The 21,960-nt window shown below is 41.2% G+C and overlaps 1 long non-coding RNA gene across 1 annotated transcript; it reads right to left on the reverse strand.

Annotated features, from left to right (window-relative positions):
• Positions 1 to 1,037: 1,037 nt before the first annotated feature.
• LOC127473151 (uncharacterized) lies at positions 1,038 to 21,713 on the reverse strand. The gene is made up of 3 exons (XR_007905291.1): positions 19,626 to 21,713; positions 6,992 to 7,079; positions 1,038 to 6,909 (listed from the first exon to the last, which is right to left on the reverse strand). It is a non-coding gene; the product is annotated as an uncharacterized LOC127473151 (long non-coding RNA).
• Positions 21,714 to 21,960: the final 247 nt, after the last annotated feature.

Consider the following 21,960-nt stretch of genomic DNA (forward strand, 5'->3'; position numbering starts at 1 on the left):
AGTTTCTGCTGAGCAGTGCTTACACAGCATTGAGGCCTTTTCTGTTTCTCATCCCACCCCACCAATGAGGAGGCTTGAGGTGTACAAGAAGTTTGGAGGAGACACAGCTGGGACAGCTGGCCCCAACTGACCACAGGGATATTCCATACTATAGGACAACATACTCAGCATGTAAAGTTGGGGGAAGAAGGAGAAGGGGGGATTCTTGGAGTGATGGTGTTTGTCTTCCCAAGTCACCGTTAAGTGTGACGGAGCCCTGCTCACTTGGAGATGGCGGAACACTTGCCTACTTGTGGGAGGTGGGAAATGAATTCCTTGTTTTGCTTTGCATACATGTGTGCCTTTTGCTTCACCTGTTAAACTGTCTTTATCTCAACCCATGAGTTTTCTCACTTTTACCCTTCCCATTCTCTCCCCCGTTCCACTGTGGGGGAGTCAGTAAGTGGCTGTGTGGGACTGAGTTGCTGGCTAGGGTTAATCCATGACAAAAGGAATTAAAAAAAAACCAATAACCCACTCCGCCTTCTTCTTACAGAGAACTATTAAAAGAATGAAAGCTGCATTACACACTGTAAATTAGTTTTATAAATCAGTCCAATAGTGAAACTTGAGAAAATAAATTAACCACTTACAGGCCATCATCATGCAGTATTTTTTAGAACTCATAGTAGAAAATAGAGACTCTGCATCTCATCTTTTGAAGGCCAGTGCAACAACTCCAAGCCAGAAGTGGAGTGTGCAACTGCAGTTGTGATTACTCACTGTGTCACCTTCATTCTAGTTGAATGTGAGGACTGAAACCTTCCTCCAGCAACAGCTGACAGATCCACTGGGTAATGGCAAATGATGGAAGCAGCATAACCATTCCTTCCCCACTTCACTGTGGGGAAGATACCATGATTTCAACCCATACTTCCATCACCAAGCCTGTGTGATGGATAGTCAGAGATGGAAGAGCCCTGAAGCAGGTCTTGAGGCCCTTGTGGAAGAGAAATTCTGTGCTACATGGGCAGATATGGGTTTTGTGGATCTACTTTGAACAACAGGTGTGTGGTAGGTTGAAACTCCTGAGAATCTAATTTTTAAGTTCAAGCTCCCCCCCCACAGTTTGCCCCTGTGAGAGGGTTTAATGATGGTATGGACTTGATATCTTTTTCACCTCATGTGGAGAGTTTTCAGACAAAACACAACCATTCGTTATTGGGGGAAGGGGAAAATATTTACAAAGGTTTATTTACACCCACATATATATTTACATTAAATTAAATTTCTCCTCTTCTTCAATAAAAGTCCAAGAAGAAAAGAGAAAAGTCTTTGTGTCACTTCTCAGGCCACAGTTCCTTCATTTCAGTTTTTTGTGGCACTGGTTAGTGTCCCCCATTTTCCTGAGGCAGCAGATTTAAGTATGGCAGTCAGGATTTTTGTTCTTACTTTGTGGAAATTTCAACCCCGAGCCCGAGCCTTCGGGGGATTTCCTTGAAGATCTTCACTCCTCTTGGGTTAGAACTTTGAAGGCAGCTTTCAGTTCAGTCTTACCAACGCTCTTTTGCTCTGTCCCAGCTCAACAGCTTGATAGAAACAGCAGCAGCAGCAGCAGAGGGCACGGCCACCTCCTCCGCATTCCGTCCTGGCTCAGCTCTCAGGACAACTCCAGATTTTCAGCTCCTTTCTCCCTGTCTCTAGCTGCTGCTGCATTTCGGGACTCCCTAAGGGTTTGGAAGTCCACCCCTCCTCTTCAGAGAGTCTCTGGTTTTGGGAAAATAATACAGTCTTACCCCAAACCAGCTCTGTTGAGTTTACCTCTGTTTTGTTGCCAGCTCTCCCTCCTGCAGGAACATCTCTGTGTCTTTCAGCCGGCTTCACTTTATCTTGCTGCTACTGGCTATCTTTTGGCTTTTAGCCACCGATGTCTCTGTTCAGGACTGCTCTGCTGCCGCTTTCAGTGTCTTCTGCTGCTGCTGACAGTAAGGAAATTCTTCCAGCTCTTGATTACGGGACCCTGTCCAGCTTTGACACTATACTGAGTCTCCCATAGCCTCGGCTGGGGGCTGGGGGCCCTTGGCCCCCAGAGGGGCTCACTGGCCCTATGCCTCCTCCTGGCTCAGATTATGGCTACCTACCTACTAAATTATCTTTGCTACCTTCTCTTCCGTTTCTGTGGGCATGTAATTTCCGTAGGGCGCACGTGGACTATTGATTGGTCCAGTAAGAGTATTATCAGTGGGGCAAACCATTACTACCTCAAAAAAGATTTTTCAAACCACCACAAGGTGTCAAGTTATTGGTTAGTGAAATTACAACAGACTAAAGTCAGATAACAGCCAGAAAGGTCATAGTCTACAACACTGCTTGGATTCTTCATAATTTTATTTTGCAAGCAACAGACAATAAAATATCTTCACAAGTTTTAAACATGTGACAACAGCTGTTGAAATAATCTGTATTTTGGAAGATTGCTCCACCCCTTTTTCTATTGTCCATCCTCATCTTTCCCATCCCTGATTCAAAAATCATGAATTCATCCCCCAGATCATAACATCAGATCAAAGATTCTTCATGTTTATTGTCTTTTAATGACTTTTAAGTATCCTTTCACTTCTTAAGCCTTTGTTGTACATTTACATTTTCATCTTTTCTCCAGAAGCACAAGGCCAGAGACACATTTTTCCTCAAATAAAAACTGAGAATTTCATGCAAGTCACTTGACCTTTTGAGCTGCTCCATTAATAACTATGATAAATACAGAGTCAAATGCAGTCCCACTTGACCTTGCACATTGCTCCACCATGAAGCAAGAAACTGCTGCTGAAAAGCCACAAGGCAAGGGACAGAACTGGAACCTGGGCTCAGAATGTTGCTGCCATGCTCCCAGTAACTTCCCTAATGCATGTTAATGTGAACTAATAAATAATTAGTCAAATTTTCAATGCAGCTTATATTTATTTTTCATATAGAACTTCTGACTTCCTTTTTTCCACTGTAGAAATTAGAAGCTCACACTTAAAGAAAGGGAGTTCATTTATATCAAAATACAAACTGTTCCACAGTGGTAATTAGTGGTGTTTGGAAAATGGTCTAACCTGGAACAATCCCAGATCAAAACTGCAGAGCTAACATGCTTGTCCTTAAGGGTATTTAAACTATGTTACTTTGTAAGGTGAAGATAATACAAACATCACCAGACAGGTTTTCCCTCTAAATGGAAGGGGCAAACATCATTACTTTATTTTGCAAGCAATAAACAATAACATATCTTCTCAAGTTTTAAACATTCTCACTGCTGTGAATATTTGTAATTAAAAGCAAAGGAAAGAAAGAACATGTGGTCTGGGAAAAATGAAAATAAGCCTTCATCTCAGTAATAAACCATTTAAAATATTTTGTGTCAAATTATGTTTTTTCATCCCTAGCACACAGGGTAGATGCAATAAACAAAAAAACCCTACTAAGACAGACAGCTAATTACAATAACATTGTGAGTCTCAGGGATTTAATTTAAGGTGCTCCTTGGGCTCCCCTGGAATGTGCCACTTAATTACCTTCATAATTGCAGGTATACATACTAAAAGATATCACCTGCTATACAACTTTTAAAGAAATGGTCAGGCTGGTCAAACTTAGCTCTCCTATTACAGGGTCCCCTGAGATGTGGCTAAGCATCTGGAGACGATGCTGGACACTGCGCTTGTATACTTTCTGATAATGGAGATAATTGTGTCCCTGGGTTATTCTCATGTAACAGTATAAAGTTACAAACTTTTCAGTGGTACCTGTATTGCTGTTCATGAAAAGGAGGGGGTGGAGGCGTACAGCCAAAGCCTAGTGTCTGCCTAAATTTTCCTCCACATTTAGGAAAGTGAGCGATATTGCAATTTATAGGCAGTTGTTATCTCTGAGATAGTATTGATGTGAGGAGTAATATGGCCTTGTATAAAGGAGAATTCGCATGTAATTAAAAAGTTACCTGTTTTTCAAAAGTTCTAGGTTCTTAGGTTTACCACTGGACAGTATATACTGAAAGCTGGAGGGGGTTGCTCTACCCCATGCTTTTTTTTTCTGTATTTGAAGTATAGAAATCTCCTGCAAACATTTTTCCTTTAAATTTCTTATGATTTTACCTGGTGTCCAACAGTTTAAGGGTTGCAGTTAATGGGGCTATACCTGGCAGGTGACCAACCACCAGTAGTGCTCCTCCAGCTTCAATTCTAGGGCCAGTACTGTTCAATATATTTATAATGTAATATATATTTTCTTACCCCAAAAAGTGGACAAGTAGATTTAGCCTTTTCAGATACTCTACAGTTTCATAGAAACAACATCTCCCATAATCCAGATTTGTTATCTCTGCCATTTTTCTGCAGTTGGCCAGGCTTTTTCTGCGGTTGACTGACCAGTTCTGTGAAATTCTATGGAATTGTACAGTATCTGGAAAGGTTAAATCTGCCTGTCCACTTTAGGACAGCAACATTTGTTGTAAGAAAGATGTATGTTGATACTTTTAGTATGGTTTAAAACCTTTTTGTCTTCCATTATATTTTATTCCTGTTGTTTGAGGCTAAATAGGATTTTAGTTGAAGTGGGTTTACCAGTCATCACACACCGCTAAGTGACAGTTTCCCAAAGAGATTGCCAAACCAGTTGCCTCTGTGGCTCAGTTTCTATACTGGTAAACTACTCAGAGGCAGGGCATTTAGTTTGGGTTTTAGCTTGCCACTATTCATATTGTTAAATTGTTTGACTGATACCGGACACGGCTTTGGCTCAGACCCCAGCACTAACCAGGAAGGATTTCCACTGGGCACCTCAGCAGGTTCTTACTGCAAGAAGCACAAAATGCAGCCATGCAGCACAGAGACATTCATGGGCAGATATTATGAAGCTAATCACCCACTGTAATTTTTTTGGTGAGTTTTACTTGTTTTTACCCAAAATCCTCGGGGTGAAATTGTGACTCCACTAATCTGAAAGACTTATCAGGGATTTTAGTGAGACCAGGATTCAGCTGGTGGACCTGGAGACATTTCAACTCATAGTTGCAACCTACTCCATGCTTCTCATGTCTGCATGGAGCCTAAGTGTCTGTGCAGCGTGAAACTTCTGCAGTCTGTGATACTGGGCATCTGCCCTGGAGCACAGAGATTTGACTAAAGATGACCAGGCCTCAGACACAACAAAAAATGTTCCTTCCATTCCTCCTGTCTTTCCGCATTTCAAAGGAATTTATGGTATTTTTCATTTCCTACCCCCAGAGGAGTATGGCCTGCTGAGCAATAATTCTGTTTTGGTAACTCATCCTAGCAATTTCCAGTAGCAGCATTTCTTGTGTAGTCATATCTATACCGAAGTAAAGAATTATCTAAATCCACCATATTTTAAATAATTTCAATTATGATGCTGTCAGTTTTTATAATGGATGGTAGCACAGAAATACAATAGTCCATCAGCGTACCAGTGTAAAAAATTAGTTGTGATAGGGTGAAAAATTGAGCATTTTTCCCTATCATTTAAGACATTCGAGACAAGGTTTTTCATATGAAAAGTAAAATTTCACCCATAAATCAGTAAAAGCAGCTTTTAGACATGTGCTCTATACTTTCATTAATAACACTTTTTTAGATTGGTTGAGTCTCTTTCTGTTTTGTAATTAACTTATCAAGGAGTAATGGTCTAATTTTAAAAAGCTGACTGGATGACAGAAATACTATTTGTTCTAAATTGAAAATATTTCAGCATCTGCCAAGATTAGATTTCTTTAAATTACCCTTTAAAAACATTGATTTCTAATACCGTATTTCCTTTTCTCAATAAAATAGAAATATATGTTCAGAGGAAGCTGTTCTTAAGGAGGCATTGCTGAGAAACAAAGCCATTCCAGTAATATTAATCCCTCTCCAATGAGCTGCCAAAAATAAAGTCTCCATTTAATGCTACAAGTTTGGTGGGTAGTCATTTTTTATTATCCACCAGACTGAGAATCTGAAATTAAATGTTTAGCAATATTTGTATAAATGAAGAAGCCCCCAGCTCTATACTTAGACATAACTAGGACACTCTAACGTAATAACTTTCTTAAGATTAATTCTCCTCCAAATTAGTGCCTGATAAAAACATATGGCATGGTGTTTACCAGGAGAAAGAGCTCTGGTTTCATACATAACCTTGTTGCATTCATGGCATAAGACCAATGACACCTGAATGATGCCAAATAATGCCCTTTGGATATTTCATAGCTGTTTATCAAAGCAATATTGAGTTAGATGTAACATCTAAAATATCCTTTACCTGTGCTAACCTCAAATTATGTGGTTGATATTAGAACCCTCAATAACGTCATTTACTCTGTTGGGAAAGTAGAATTTAAAAAGTCTGTACTTGGCCAGACCAAAGGTCTTCATAGCTCAGTTCCCTTTTCCCCACAGTGGCCAATTGTAGGTGCTTATGAAAAGCTCATTAGACATACAGATTGATCCTTTCCAGGGCATATCCTGTAACTCCCAATAATTCCAAGCTGGAGATTTCTTTCTAGACCATTGCATAATAGTCTTCAATAGGCTTGTCTCTAAAATTACTCTGATTCCTTTTTTAACCCATTACCATTTTTATTACCATAACACTATGTGTATTCTACATTCAGTTCTCCATTATGGGAAAAATTACTTCCTTGTGTTTTGAATCTGCCAAACAAAAATTGAACAGACTTCCATTCAGTTCTCTTATTGTGAGAATCTGTACATGACTGTTCGCTATCTGCCCTAACACCACTCACCATTTTATAGATTTCTTCATAGTATCCTCTCACATACCCTTTCTCCAAATAGAAACATCTTGGTCTGTTTACTTTTCATTTAGTATCTCCTCAGATGGAAAGGTTTCACAACTTTGATCATTCCTCTTGCTCCTCCTTGTAACCTAGAAAAATACAAGATAGAGAAAAGTAGAGTGCTATACCATGTTTTCCTGTGTAATCTCAGTTTCCTTCCTTGTGGTTTACCTTTGAACTGTGATTATTTTAATCAAACTGGTCAAAATGATTCCATGGCCTCTTTCTTGAATGGTAGTGATGTTCAGAAAACATTAGCCTGTATGGAAAAGTTAGGATTTGTTTAAGTTAACCTAATTTTGCTAGCTTTTTTCTCATTCAGCAATTTGTAGAGTCCTTCTGCAATACTTTACAGCTTTACTTTTGATTTTAGTATCCCAAAGAACTTAGTGTCATCTGTAAGCCTCATCACTGTATCGTATTCTTCACCTTTTCAGCATCACTTAGTAATAAAAGACCAATAATAGTGAAATTGTAACAAATCTTTGTTATGAAAACAGTTGTATTTTTATCCACTGCTGTGCTGCACAGCTTTTAAACAGTTACTAAACCACAGATTTTGTCTCTTCCTTCATCAGAAACTCAATTTTTTATGAGCCTTTACTGAGGGGCCTGGTCAAAAGTGTTTTGAAAACCAAACTGGACCCCTCTCAGCTCCTTGTTTGCTTTCATATACTCATCATAAAGGACTCTAATAGATTTTTGAAGTATAACTTCTGTCTCATAAAGCTATATTGACTCTTCTTATTCTAGCCACTTACTGCAATGCTAGTTCCAGTTTTGGTTACAGTTTTAGTTTATTTTCTTGGTACAGAAATCAGCCATACTGGCTTATGTTTACCAAAAATATCCCAAAGCCTCCATCTTCAATTCTTCTGTTACCCAAGCCAATTCAAGTGGCACACCACAAAAAGCAACACAGCAATTTCATATTTCAGCTATGCTGGAATTCAAGAATAGATACTGTCAAGTCCTGGCAATTTCCACAATTCAATTTTATCAATCTGTTCTAAGAGGTTTTTTTAGTGAGAGATTTTAACAAGTTATCTGCATTTCTGCTAAAGATACGGACAACCTTATGTCCTGCCCCTGCCCCCTTGCTGTGTATTGGTATTGGCTTTCATGGGGCTATATAGTCAAGGAAGGGACCTGCCTAAGCAGAAAACAAACACTATCCCCTCTCCAAATCAGCTGGTTTTGCCAAATAGGGTGGCTGATCTGTCTGTGTGTAACTGTAGGACCACTTCTGCTGTTGGCAGGTGTGGGGCATAGGGGAAGGATACAGCAAAATGGGCTGAGACCAGCCTAGGCTAATTGTGAAACTGCATCCTGATACTTGAGCCTGAGGCAGTTTGCTATCATTATCATTTTACTAATTTATGTGCATGAGGGATTTCCACAAAAACCCACGCCAGTGTAAGATTTAATGATACTGTTGAGAAAGGAGATGGAGTTACAATCTCTGAGAGTGTAGGAAGCCTCTCTCACCAGCAACATGACATATAGAGAACGGCTCCTTGTGCCATCATGGGTACAAAAGAAATACATTTATTGAAGAGCTGAGACAAGTGGGAACTCTGCCCATTCAACTACCAGTTCCAGCAAGATCAGATGAGACATTTTGAGTGGGACTTTTTTTTCTCAGCATCTTCCTGAAATCCAGAATGAGAACTGAAATTCACCTTAGCAGAGCTTTCAGAGGTTGTGTGGATACAGAGAATAGGCATTCAAACAAAAGTCTTGTTCTACTTTGTAAATGTTTCTGTGATTTCAGTTATGAAAAGAAACACTACTCTTCCCACCTGCCTACAAAGGGGTTCTGCATTAGGACTACCTGTAAATATTGGTTCATCTCTCATTTCTTCTTCTTATAGGTGTGTATATATATATATATATATATATATATATATACACACCTTTCCTTTAAATCACATATGCAAACATTTGTACTTCTAAATTATATAAATAGAAGTGTGAGTGATGCTTGCAGAGAGGGAACACTTTTGAGTATACTAACAAAACTTCTTTGATGGACAATAATGAGAGTACACAAGAATATAAGGGGTTTTCATTGGCAAAACAAGCCCATATATGTGTGGGCTGTAGCACCTCAGCCAGATGGAGTGTTGTAGATCATCTTAAATGTGCAGTAACATGCAATAAGGTTTTAATGGAGCCTCAGATTCCTCTACACACTGAGCTCTTCTCATCTTTTAGGGTTGTCAGTATAAGGCCCTGATGCAGCTCAGCTGCCTACAGTTGGGCTTGCAGGATACTAGAAAGTCATAGTTCAGTAGAAAGAAGGTTCATGAGAAAGCTCATCAGATCTACTGCTAGTAATGTTTTTAATTTGGGAAAGCACTAAATGGAGTGGGACTTGGTCAGAAATAAATATTTAATTTCTGTATCCTGCCTTGTTATTTCCATGGTACATCCAGAGATGTTTTTGTCCCTAGTGCAAGAAGAATGGTGTTCCTGAGCTGAGGGAATAAAGGACAAACATTGCTCAAATTCCACATTCCTATCAGGTCTAGGGATGAAAATTCCCATACTCTGCTTTCTCGGTTTTGTTAATGCTCTTTCATCTTCAAATATATAGTTAAATTTCTTAAATTGTGAAAATACATTCAACAGTTATGATTCAAAAACATTTTGCATTTTTTGGGAGGGGGAGGGCCAACTTGGACTTTTGTAGTGGTACAGACAGATGGTGTCCTTTAAGAATCTGGTGAGATTATACAGCTTAGAAAATCTATTACTTTAAGTATCTAAAAGAATACACAGTTGCTGAGGTTTTGAAACTGCTCTGTCCTAATATCACATCATTCTTGCAGTGAAGGTTGATCCAGTCTATGATTTTGTAGTGTGGGTCCGCATAAACACTAAAAGTGTAGAATACTGGTTTTACAAACAAGAAGAAGGATTCCATGGCAATTTGAGCAATGGAGAAAAAATTTTGTGGATAGAATCCCGAACCACTGACATTTTACATTTCCTCTCAGGAATATTGCACTAAAATCTCCTAAAGTAATCCCTAAAACCACATGGTATTTTTAAATGAATACACGAATAAAATAAAAAAAATCTGTATTTCTGTAACACCTAGGAATTCCAGAGATGAATGATAAGCCAATCATAATAGAAATTACTCTAAATACAAAGCAATATGACAATGTTCTTGATCACAGAGATTTTGCAATTTAATTATTAGGAAAAAGAGAGGTAGATGCAGAGAGGTGTGGCTACTATAGTGAGTGTAAATCCCAGAATCTCTGCAACTAAACTCCGGCCATGACAAGCCTATCCTGACAGATAGTTTTGGAGAGTGACTGAAAGAAGGATAACATTTAAAATGGCCTGCCTTGCATGTTAGTAAAGGACAATTCAGACTTCAAGACTAGTGAGGAAGAAAGAATTCTGAAGCATGAGTTGAAACTCAGATAAACAAAGTATGATGGAAGAATTATCTGAGCAAAGATAGGAACCAGCTTCCTCGAAAACCAGGAGAGAGAAGAAAGAGCTTCTCCAACTCCTGAAACCAATCTTTCATTAATAAAGCTATGGGATGATACAAGTCCAGATAAGTTTCAATTTTTCAAGAAAACTGAACTATTTTAGGGATAACTGAGGGGAAGAACCATCCAGTTTTACACACTGCATGGATATGAGGACCCTGAGAAGACCAAAGGTAATACATGAATGAAGAGCTGATTAGTCATCTAAGTCAGGATAACTTGCAAGAAACACATACAGCTGTGGCTTATTTATGCTAGGAGACAGGAAATTATCAATGAGGTGGATAGGTCAACTGGCCAAGATTTTAGTTTGGATAGAAAACAGATCTGGAATGAAGAGAAAAATGTCTTATTCCATCCATGTACATTCAGTTAGGAACTAAATGTTGCTCATCTAAACTAGATGCAAAGCTGCATAAATATGGCCTCTATATACACTTAAAGGTGTTGAGACAAAAGAGGCTAGTGTGCCTATCAGGTCTCTTTCCACTGAGCTATGATCCTGATGTATTCAATAGCCATGCCTGCCTGACCAGCACTGCACTAGGAACCAGACTTAAAAAGGGAAGAGTAGAAACTGGGAGAGGAGCTTGGAGAGAGCATGCAGGAATTACCCACCATTAATTGGTCCCAGTTTAGAAACCTACAAGGCAGTCTTGAACTGACACGAGAGACTTCAGCATCTTGTGGTTTAGGTCAGGACAGGCTAAATGCAAACATTAATTATTATGCAATAATTGGATATGTGGGAAGGAGTGTGGCTATTCATCACCTCTGTTAAAGGGTGATTAATAATGCAAAGGACACTACAAAGTTACAGAAGAGTGGCTATCTCTACTTCCCCTTTCCTTGCTGACAGGACCAGTGGTTGTCAGTAATCAGGAGGAGTAACATTAATTGTGCTGGTTCCAGCTACACAAGCTTGGTCCCAGATGTCTCTGAAGGTAGGGCTCTGCTTCTGCCCTTCAAATTGAGGTAGATGAGTTTTATGAGGTAGAGAGCACCATTCAGTTTGGCTGATCTTTACTGGTTGGTGGTCTATTCTAAAGTGTTGCTTGATGATGGGTATAACATGGGCAAGTATTCTTGTATTAGGTTAGTTCTGCTACTTCTACCAATCATGTTTTCTTCATAACACTTGCTGATTTTGCTTTACCTGACAAAAGATACATCCCTGACAACTACATAGGAAGATAATGAACATTGAACTGCGAGCTTCTGACATCAGTGTGACTACTTGAATGACATCAGCTCACTAGAGGCAGCTGAAGATTGTAAGGGACTTTGCCTATGACTTGGGAGACAGAACCTGCTGTTCTGGCCTAAATAGTCCTCACCCACCTTCTGCCCCCCCTTTGTTCTGTAACAGAAGACACACCAACATTGTTTTCTTTTCAGCAGAGAATAATTAGAGGCCACAACAAAGCCACAAGGAGGGTTTTTTCTAGGTAAAATTGACTTGATAGAGGAAGACAGCTATAAAGTGGGAAGGAGACAGTCGTGGACTTTGGACAAAAGTTGCAAACTCCCAAGAACATGAGGATCCACCCCTGGGGAGGAAAAGATGGGAACGGGTTGAGAGAAGGGAAAGAAACTGAGTACAGCCTCCCCCACCTTGCCAGGTCTGCTACAGATCCATGACACCCTGCTGACTTCTCCCAGACTCCCTCCCCATCCCTACATGCATCTCCCAGGTGTCTCACAAATACCTTCTGAGATTTCCCTTACCATTCCCAGGAATCTGCTCCATTGCCACAAAAGCTGAAAAATGGCAACTGCTGCCAAGGAGCTTTAAGCTGTAAATTCCTAACAGCATTCCAGCCTGGAGCCTTGCCCTAGGCAAATAGGTCTGAAGAGCTCTAACCCAAGCTCATTCCCAAACAAGAAACACTATTGTTTGACAGCTGTAAACCAAGCGTACTACTGCTCTCCTCTCCTCTCCTTTACTATGCTTCATCCACTCCTGCTGGCCACATACCAGATTATGAGAGACCTCAGGCATCAGCATCTACAGATCCTAGCAGCTGAACTGCCTTTATTGCTTGTCTCTACATTGCAGTACAGCTTGCACATTACTTCTAGAAATACCACAGATAAAAGAATTAGATAAACAGATCTGCCATGCTAAGCAAAGAACACTGATACACTTCTCAGCTTCCCACAGGTCCTTCCATCCCTAGGTAACATCTTAAACTATACCCTAATGGTACACCTCTGTTCCATCTTTACACTCCGTGCTTGTTCACTTCTGCTTCTCTCTGTTGCTTTCTGCTCTTCTCCTCCCCTATGAATCCTCTTGCATCTTCCAGCAGTTGCTGTGTCCATTCCAGTGCTGTATGCCAGTCAGGTTCCCTTCTCCAGAGCCCTTCAAATAAACTCAAAATTGCCAGGAAACAGCACTATGTAGTCATAACAAGCAGAAGATAGATGGTAAGATGCTACCAAGTGCTCCATATCGGGTTGTTTGGCAATCACACAAAGCCAGAGACTCTGCCACAGCTCAGTCCCTTCAGCATTTGAATTCTGCCTGATCAACAGCATGTGACACAAGTTTATACATGATACTACAGCTAGTATGAAGTGTCTCACAGGATTTTCCAGCAACACGCTTCTCCACATACCCAACCAGCTTGTTTTGCTGTGTATATATTTTTCCCATCCACACCTACAACCTGTTTATCTCTCTCCAACATCCTATCATAGTTGATTTACTGATAAATTAAATTTACCTAAATTAATCTGAAGACCAACATGCACCCTCAGCTCTCCACAGCAGATCACAATTTCTTCTTGGTTCTTATTTTTTAGGGATATCATACAGCGTTGCACCCCTTTTTCTGAGCAGCAGCTGACTTGCCACTTTATTAACAGTCCTTGTTTTGCTTACACTGAAAAACATCATGTAAGATTCAGGAAAGTTATTAAGTGGGACCAGTTTTTTTTTACTGTCTCCTGCAGCCTTTAATGACATTCTTTAATGACATCTTTATAAATCCTGTCTACTTTGGTGCTGTATGTAACCTACCAGGTACTGAATGCAACACACAAAAGCAAGATACCAAAGCACTTGTGATACCAGTCTGCCCATAATGACCTGTTTTCTCTTTGTTTTCCTTTTTTGATGTGGGTATTTGGATAACTTAGAAATTAAAATTAGATCCTGCTCTAAGTGACCATTCTTATCCAACAGAATGAAAAGGGTACTCCTTACCCTTTCTTCTACTGCATGCTTTGCTGTCTCATGAGCACATCTCCTTTAATTTATCTGTTATAAATCCCAGTAGGTGTATTCATTATGGACTAGGGATTGTGCAAATGAGTTATGATTCCCTTGGAAAAAACAAAACCAAAACAGGACACCAATCAAACACAGGGACACAGCTCTTAGATAAGCAATGCTGGATTCACTCCAGGGGCTTCTGCTCTGTGTTAGGACAAGTTAACCCAGTAGCTGCTTGGTGTTCTGTATTGCTCAGGACAAGAAGCTGTGAGTGCTCCTTCTTGCCAGTGTTGCCTCGTGAGTGGTTGATGACTCCATTTTGGTCCTTAAATTTGATAGGTACTTCTCCTGTATGCTAAATTTTATGAATTCAAAAGTACTGTGTGACTTACAACTCCTAACAGAATAATTATTCAAGGGATGCAAGAGAAGTTGAGGTAGAGAGTATGTGTACCAGAGCAAAGATGTACATTTTTTATCTTTGAAGTTAAAGACCTAAGGAAATAGCATTAGAGATATTTTTCTTTGTCTACTCGGGAGTCAGGCATGATTTCAGTTCTTGTGTTAAAATTATCCCTTTCCTTACTACAAACCACAAATTCCAGAGAAACCGGAGGAGCATAGCATTTTAAGTGGTTATAGAAAGTAAAACAGTCCCATGCAAGCATGGCAGAGAGTATAAGTCAACTCTGAAAACCATGGAAGAGGATGTGTCATGATTCCACTCTCATCCAGTGAGATCTGTCATCTAATAAGTGAGAATTGTTGTCTGAGGGTGCTGAAAGTCTGATTTCCTCAGTAAGTCCTTCTCTATCCTGTAATTAGCCAGCCATTAGGAAAGAGGTGGACAACAACAGTCTCTGCTGATTTGCATTCTTAGCTGGAAATAGCCCTGTACTGAGCTCAGTAAGCTTTCATGTATGCTAAAGATGCAGCTGTCCTCATGAAGCCATTCCACATAGGATTAAAACAGTGTCACAAAAATGGTAGGTGTCTGCATATGCTCAGATGATGAAGAGTGGTTTACATGGATTTGCTTTTTTGGAGCACGGTGTTTAACCCCCACCTAGATCATTCTCTAGGACCAATACATACATATGCATACTTATAGGATCTAAGCTTTATCACAGGTATTTTAGGCAAGAATTTATATCAAATGTCATGCTGGTATTTACTGTAAGAGTCACCTCTGGACTTAAATTTTATGCTAGCTATTGAATAGTCTTTTTTTCTGGATTGTGAGGAGAAAAAGGCAACACTGAAAAGTGACAGATAACTTTTAAAAACAAAAATAATCCACAAACTGGGCAATTCAGTGGACAAGCTTCCCCCTCCATTATAGAGGATTTTTGTAAAAGGACATTCCTCTTAAGTTCCCTGCCCTTTATGGACAATTACGCAGAGATTAATATTACATGGTGACATGATATCACATCACACTATACTTCATCCCAAACCTAAGAGCAGTTGCCCAAACAAGCCAGTATTTAAAAAATAGACTTTGTCTTATATGTAAAGATGTTTCATGAAAGAATAAAGTAAAATTTCACACTGCCTTAGGAACATTGTACATAGGAAATACTGCATAAAATTCCTCCTTATGCTATTTTGAACACATTCTTACAGCCTTCTTTGGTGTCCTCTGCTTTTTGATATGTGCTCCCAAGCTACTAAAAAAAGTATCAAGATGCTAGTCATTCAGCTTCATCACAACAGGAAAGCTACAGTTCAACAGCAGTTTAGAAATGCCAATAAATAACATGAAAAAAAACCCCTCTAAATCTCAGTGATGGTAAATAAACCCTCCAGTCTTCATAAACATATTGGTCTGTCCTATTCTGCACCCTTCATTTCAGCACACACGAGTTCCCCATATTTGAATTGCAAATGAGTGGCACAAATGTTAAAAAATGTTTCTGCGTGTTATTTTCATTGGCATCAGTCTCGGCACTGTTTTGGAGATGGAAGAGTTTTTGCAAGCCACAGCAGGGCTGCAAGGAAACACGTATTTCCCCAGTTGGATTGCCAGAATGGAGAATTAGTTTTATTCAAGCCTTTCATTTTTTCCCTGCAATCCTTGTTGGCCTGACTAGGGATCTGGCCCTTAACAGACCACCAAGTACCACTGCAACCATCCTCTTTATACCCCCTGATGGTCATCAGCATCCTCCATGTTTGTCTCCAGCAAGCTGGAAGAGACTTTTCTAAAGGCTGCACAGGATGCTTGTTGCAAGTGCTAACCAGGCAACACTGTGGAAGAAACTGATGTGGGCAAAAATATACACCTGAGCCCCAGTGCATTCAGAGACAGTACGTGCAGGTAATGGCTTTCTGTATAAAATAGCTTAGAAAACAAACTGGGTTGGCCACCTAAGCAGGGCTGTGAAATTAAGAAGAAGACTGCTTAGACATCTGAACTACTGGTGCTACACCAGAGGAGAAAACTCAGAAGTTAGCTTATGCTCTTTGAGAACTTTTATGTGTTGTAGGCACATTTGGTTAATCAACATTTGCCTGTATTCTGTAATGTAGGGAAATTTCTTCAGGCTGAAAGTCTGCTGCAGCCTAAGACTGCATCTTTTGGCAAACTAAAGCCTCCCACTGACTGCCAGGAGGGCTATTAGGTCCAACACATGAATACTGAAGCATTTTTTTCCTTCACGAATTGCGCTGCCAATTGAAGTGCTAAGGATACAAAATCATCTCAGAATTCAAAGTTTGTCTTGAAAACAGGACAAAACAACTTTCTAGGAAAACAGATGTGACAGCTACCGTGCTGTGTTGCTTTCTGAGGCCTACTGGTATAGCCTAAAAACCCTGAGATGTACAAAAATACTCACAGTAGAGCCAAGGCCACACTTCTGACACAACCTACTGTTAAAAGAGCATAAAAAACCCACAGATCTGATCATCAAAATTAATTCAAAGGTGATCTTATCCTTCATTCCATGAAAAAAATCATTTGTAACTCCATTTCTGTGAAGAAAAGGTTAAATCTGAACAGCTTCTTGTGCCAAATTCTTAATTTTAAACACAATTAGTGTCCATTGGTATCTAAGACTAATTCACACAACAGCAGCTGCAGCAATGATTTATTTTTTTTTCTGCCTAAGAAAAAAATACACTGAAATGTGGAATAAGGCTATGTCAAAGGTAAAATAAACCATAGTAGCCAGTGCCTGCCAAGAAAATAAGATCCAGCCCTGCAATCCTTCATACTGTTGAACCCCTCAGTCTCTGGTTTTCACATTTTCAGCTTGTACAGATTTCTTTCTTTGTGAACTCAAATGTCTGCTGGGACTGGGAATAGAAGAAAAGTTATGGTTAAACCCTTCTGTCCAACCCCATTCCTTGAATAATCAGAAGTAAAAGAAGTAAACTAATAAGTCTCTCTTCCAGCAGTCAGAGTATTACAAAATAAATTGCAGTTAATCTATAGCAACAGAACCATCCATTTCTTCCAGGAAGATGAAATATAAAATATGCAGTAATGCTCAAAGCATTTGCTAATTATTTAACAGAGGGATTTTCCACATAAAACACATTTAAAAATTTAAAAGCTTCACTAGTCCTGACCAGAACATTTAAAAGAATATTTTTATCAGTGATATTTTAAATCAGAGGACTACAGTAACCCCCTCTTGTAGCCTGAATTCAGCTGAATTCTACACAGTGTTATAGACCCTTCTGCAAAATGACAGTATTACATATCACTAGTATGAAGCAGGAATGATTTTTAAAGATTGGCCAGGACAAAGCAGAGTTGAGACTAGGAGGAGATTTCCAGAGGAGTTCTGCCTTGTCTGAGCTTCAGTTATTCACATGCCTCCTAGTTTTTCTGCACCTCAGTTTATCCAGCTTTAACTGCAATCTTTGTAGACCCTGTAAAACTCTGAAGCTGAGCTGCTGCAACACACCATGATTTCCAGTGAGTATCATTTACAGTAATATTTTATTGCTCATCATCCGACATCCTCTCTCCTTAAACATCCTAAAATTTGGGGTTTGTTCTTTTTTTTTCCTGTTTCAGTGGAGCTGCACCCAGCTGACCCTATCTTTCTTTTCAGAGCTGACGTCACCACTTCAGCACCATCTATCCATCTTCCTCTGCAGTGTATGCTCCTTTCCCAGGGCTGCAAATTTCACCTGCCATTAATTTTGTTCATTCAGCACAGTTGTTTACAGGAAAAAAAAATAAGACTTTGAGGAAATGTTGGCATAACTACTGGCTTTGTTTCTCCAGACCTTTCTTAAACAGATGTGTAGGACAAAGTGAGGAGGGGTCAGGAATTGCTGTCTCCCAGGGTCATATGAAGAGAATTAGAAAAAACTACTGATGATCAAAAATTGAACAGATTACAAGTTTGGTTAACCTTAAATAAAAAAAAAAAAATAAATAAAAAAGAAGACTGGAGGTACACATGTCGATAGTCTTCAAAAGCATAAATTCTGTGGTGAAAAGGAAGGGAACAACCTGTTCTCTAAATGGGTAGGGCAAGAAGTAATGGAGTTAAACTGCACATAAGGAGTTTCGAATTTGAGGCAGTAGAAGACTGTCCTAACCTAAGGAAAGCAGAGCACTCAAAGGGATGCCTGGGGAGGTTATAAAATTTCATCCCTTATTTGTATAATTTGGATATTTACCAGGAAAGAGATGGGGAGATTGGATCCTGCTTTATGGTAGTGAAATTGTGGGATGGACCATATGAACTCTTCACATTCCTTTCTGTTCCAGTAAGTTTATGCCACAACTGTGAAGTCCAAAAAGATCCATTCATCTTCCACTTACATATATGAACAACCCCTCCCCTTCCAACAAACAAAGTTTATACGGCTCCAAGGCAAGGGCTCCATCCAGCCCAGCAGTTCCTGCTCCCAAAACACTCAAATTCATTTTACAAAGCGAACCATGTTCCATCTTGTCAAGTGGGGTGAATGACTCCCCCTTCCCTTTTTTCCCTCCAAATGCAACAGCCCACATTAGGGAAAAAATTCTTCTGAAGTCAAATACGACCATTAGTTCCAAACATTTGAGCAAGATACATGAGTTAGGAGCAGGACCACCATGAACACCTCTGCCCAGCTTTTCATCTCTCACTAATGCTGATCTGATATTTTAGAGAAGGCAAAACTTCCCCAAGTCACTGATGCCTCAAGCCCCTATTAGTTTTTTATTTTTCTACATTTTGTAAGCTTTATAAGTTGTATAAGTAGTGGAAGTAGATGTTAAAAGCAGCAGCCCTCATTCCTTTACCCTGTAGTACAAGTAGTTTGCACATTCCTTAACCCTCTTACCCCATTCCATGCACCCTATACCAATCCTACCCCCCGAATCCAGTAGAAATGTTTAGTCTCTTGTCAAGGCAAGGCCTATATTGTTTAGAGAACACTCATATCTAGGCCTGAACAACAGAACAGAGTCAAGAACTAGGTGACTATGTACCCTTTGTGCTCTGAGGATGATGAGAATGATGAAGCAGGTGGTCCCAAAGGCTCCCAGACCCAATTCTCAGGGGGTGGACCCGAGGTGGACCAGAGCAAAGGCTACGAGGTGGACACACTTGGGATTGGACAGATAGTATTATAAAATGTAACATCTCAGGCACAGCCAGCGCATGCCTTGTAACATCTATTGCCTTGGCACAATTAAACCCTTTCCTTATCTCACCCTCAATTAACTGCTCCTGAGTTATTTTTTTAGCATCAACATTTTACAGCATCACACCCTGGAAGTAATGGAGCCAGGGACCATGGGGAATAAGTTCAATTAAAACAACAAAAAATATTATTCCTGAGCCTTGCTGGTAACTCACAGAAAATCTGGATTATGGCACTGACAGACAAATACAATACATAAACAACACACTGAGTGTAGTGAGTTAATCTTTATTCCAAGCAGCTTCCCAAACAGGGAAAACAAGGAAATGCAAAGGGGAGACTGAAAAGGCACATGAAGTAGTTCCTGAGAGGGGTTCTCGCATTCTTCCATCTGACTCTCAGTGGAAGAACATCCTTAAAAGAAAATCAGATTCATCTTGAGGACCCCAAGTTATAACATGCCATCCCTTACCCTCAGAGGAGCCACCTACATGATGAGCCTTCTCCTGCTTTCCGCTACCTCTGTTGCCATATCCTGCCACAGCAAAGAAACATGGTTTCAATGACAGCTTCTTCACATCTAACAGTAAGGGCTTTTCATCCTTCTTTGGGGGTACCACCTCCCTCCCTCCTCCAGCTTTAATTGTCAAGTCCTGGGTCAAACCTGGCTTCTCATGCCAACCAGGACTCTGAATTTATGAAGCTTCATCATGAAACAACATAGGCTGTGTGCTCCCACTTTCCTGTTTGGGAAGCTGTTGAGATCTTCAGTCCTCTAGATGTCAGAAGCCTTTTTGCTCCTGGCTTCCTGTCCCAATTTCCTCATCATAAAGCTTCTCTGGCACCAACAGTGTTCAGCTCAGTGACCTCCTGTGTATTCAGCTTACCACATCACAGAATTGTTTTTAGGGAATCACTTCCACATGTCACCACACCATATGCCCTTTTGCAGCCACAGAGCTGAACACACATCTTAAGACAACCAAAATGCAGGTAGTTATATAGGCCAAAAAAAAATCTATGGTCACAGCACACATCCATCTGCAGAGAACTGAGAAAATCTTGCAGTCTCTTACCTGATGTTTATGGGTCTTCCCATCAGGAGTGACATACCTTTGTGTAAAGGAAGATGCCTGCATTTTGGTCACGTGATGGATCAGTTTGGGTCACATGATAAGGAAAGAACTGTGCTAACATCAGGGTACTGGGTGTTAGACTGCAGGCAGGATGATGATTACATGCCTCAGGTCAAACAACTCAAGTTTAATCCCACTTTTCAGCCATTATTAGGCTACCAGATGAGCTCCAGACAGGTCTACAGCATAGTGAAGCGCAGCACAATTTACGTTTTCTGCCAAGACAAATCAGAGCATTTTGATCTTGGCTGCTTCTTCTTCTGTTGTAACCTAGCACCATTTCAGCTCCATCTGTGATTGCTGTGCTGGGAAGACAATAGAAAACAGAACATTTGTGATGAGTAGCATCTATCAGGTTTTAGTATCTAAAAGCCTTCCCTGAGACCCACAGAACAGGACCTGCCATGACTAGAATCAGAAATGAAAGAGGAAAATCAGCCAGGTGGCTATAGCTACTGTTGGTCTGCTTCATGGCCCAAACATGCACCTTTAAACCACTTTGGGATTTCCCACCTGTGGCAGTCCTTCAGGATCAAACCCTGAGGCAACCTCAGGCAACCCTGGGACACCAAGAGGCAAGTCGTGTGCCTTCAAAGTATGAAATTCACAGAAGCAATTAGGTTGGAAAAGACCTCTGAGGTCCTTGAGTCCAACCTATGACCTAACACCACCCTGGCAACTAGATCATGGCACTAAGTGCCACGTTCAGCCTTTCCACCAGGGACAGTGACTTCACCACCTTCCTGGGTAGTCCATTCCAATGTCTAATCACCCTTTATGTGAAGAAGTTCCTCCTGTTGTCCAACCTGAACCTCCCCTGCTGCAGCTTAAGACTGTCCTCTTGTCCTTTCACTAGTTGCCCGGGAGAAGAGACCGACCCCCCCCGGCTACAACCCCCTTTCAGGGTGTTGTAGAGACTGATAAGGTCACCCCTGAGCCTTCTCTTCTCCAGGCTGAACATCCCCAGCTCCCTTAGCTGCTCCTCATAAGACCGGCGTTCCAGACTCTTCACCAGCTCCATTGCCCTTCTCTGGACTCGTTCCAGCAACTCAGTGCCCTCCCTGAACTGAGGGGCAACGTCACCGAGCCTGTGGGAAGGCACTGGGTGCAAATAAGGAACAGTGAAGGTATCTCTCCCCCTGAACAGCCGCAGAAGTGTTTTTAACGCAGAGAACTGCCCTTTCGCCTTCTCTGCGAGAGCAGGCTCAGCGCTCCGCTCGCACCACTGGCAGGCGCTCCCAGCGCGCCCCTCGCCAACACCCCGAAATTAACCCGCATCTTCCAGGACCGCCACCGAGACAAGTTCGCGGGGAAGGGGAGGAGGGCGCTGCGGGGTCCCGTAAGGCAGGGACGGCTCGGCAGGTGCCGGGCCACTCCCGCTCCCGGCCCCGCGCTGTGCCTAACGCGGGCTGACAGCCCCGCCGCCCGAGCCCCCCCGCGAGCCGCGCTGACATCACCGGGCAGGATTTAAATAGCTCCGCAGCCTCCTGCTTCCCGGATACAGCGCGCGCCATTGGCCGCCGCCGCAGCCAATGGCGGCGCCGCGCCGCTCCCCTCCGCCAATGGTGGCGCCGCGGCCGGCGCGCCCCTCCCCTGTCGCTAAGGGAGGGAAATACAGCGCGGCGCGGCGGGCTGTCAGGTGCGCCGGGCAGCGCTGGGGTGCGCCGGGCG

The sequence above is a fragment of the Manacus candei genome, unplaced genomic scaffold (genome assembly GCF_025592945.1).
Source record: "Manacus candei isolate 608988 ecotype Guabito, Panama unplaced genomic scaffold, ASM2559294v1 h1tg000034l, whole genome shotgun sequence".
Lineage (NCBI taxonomy): Eukaryota > Metazoa > Chordata > Aves > Passeriformes > Pipridae > Manacus > Manacus candei.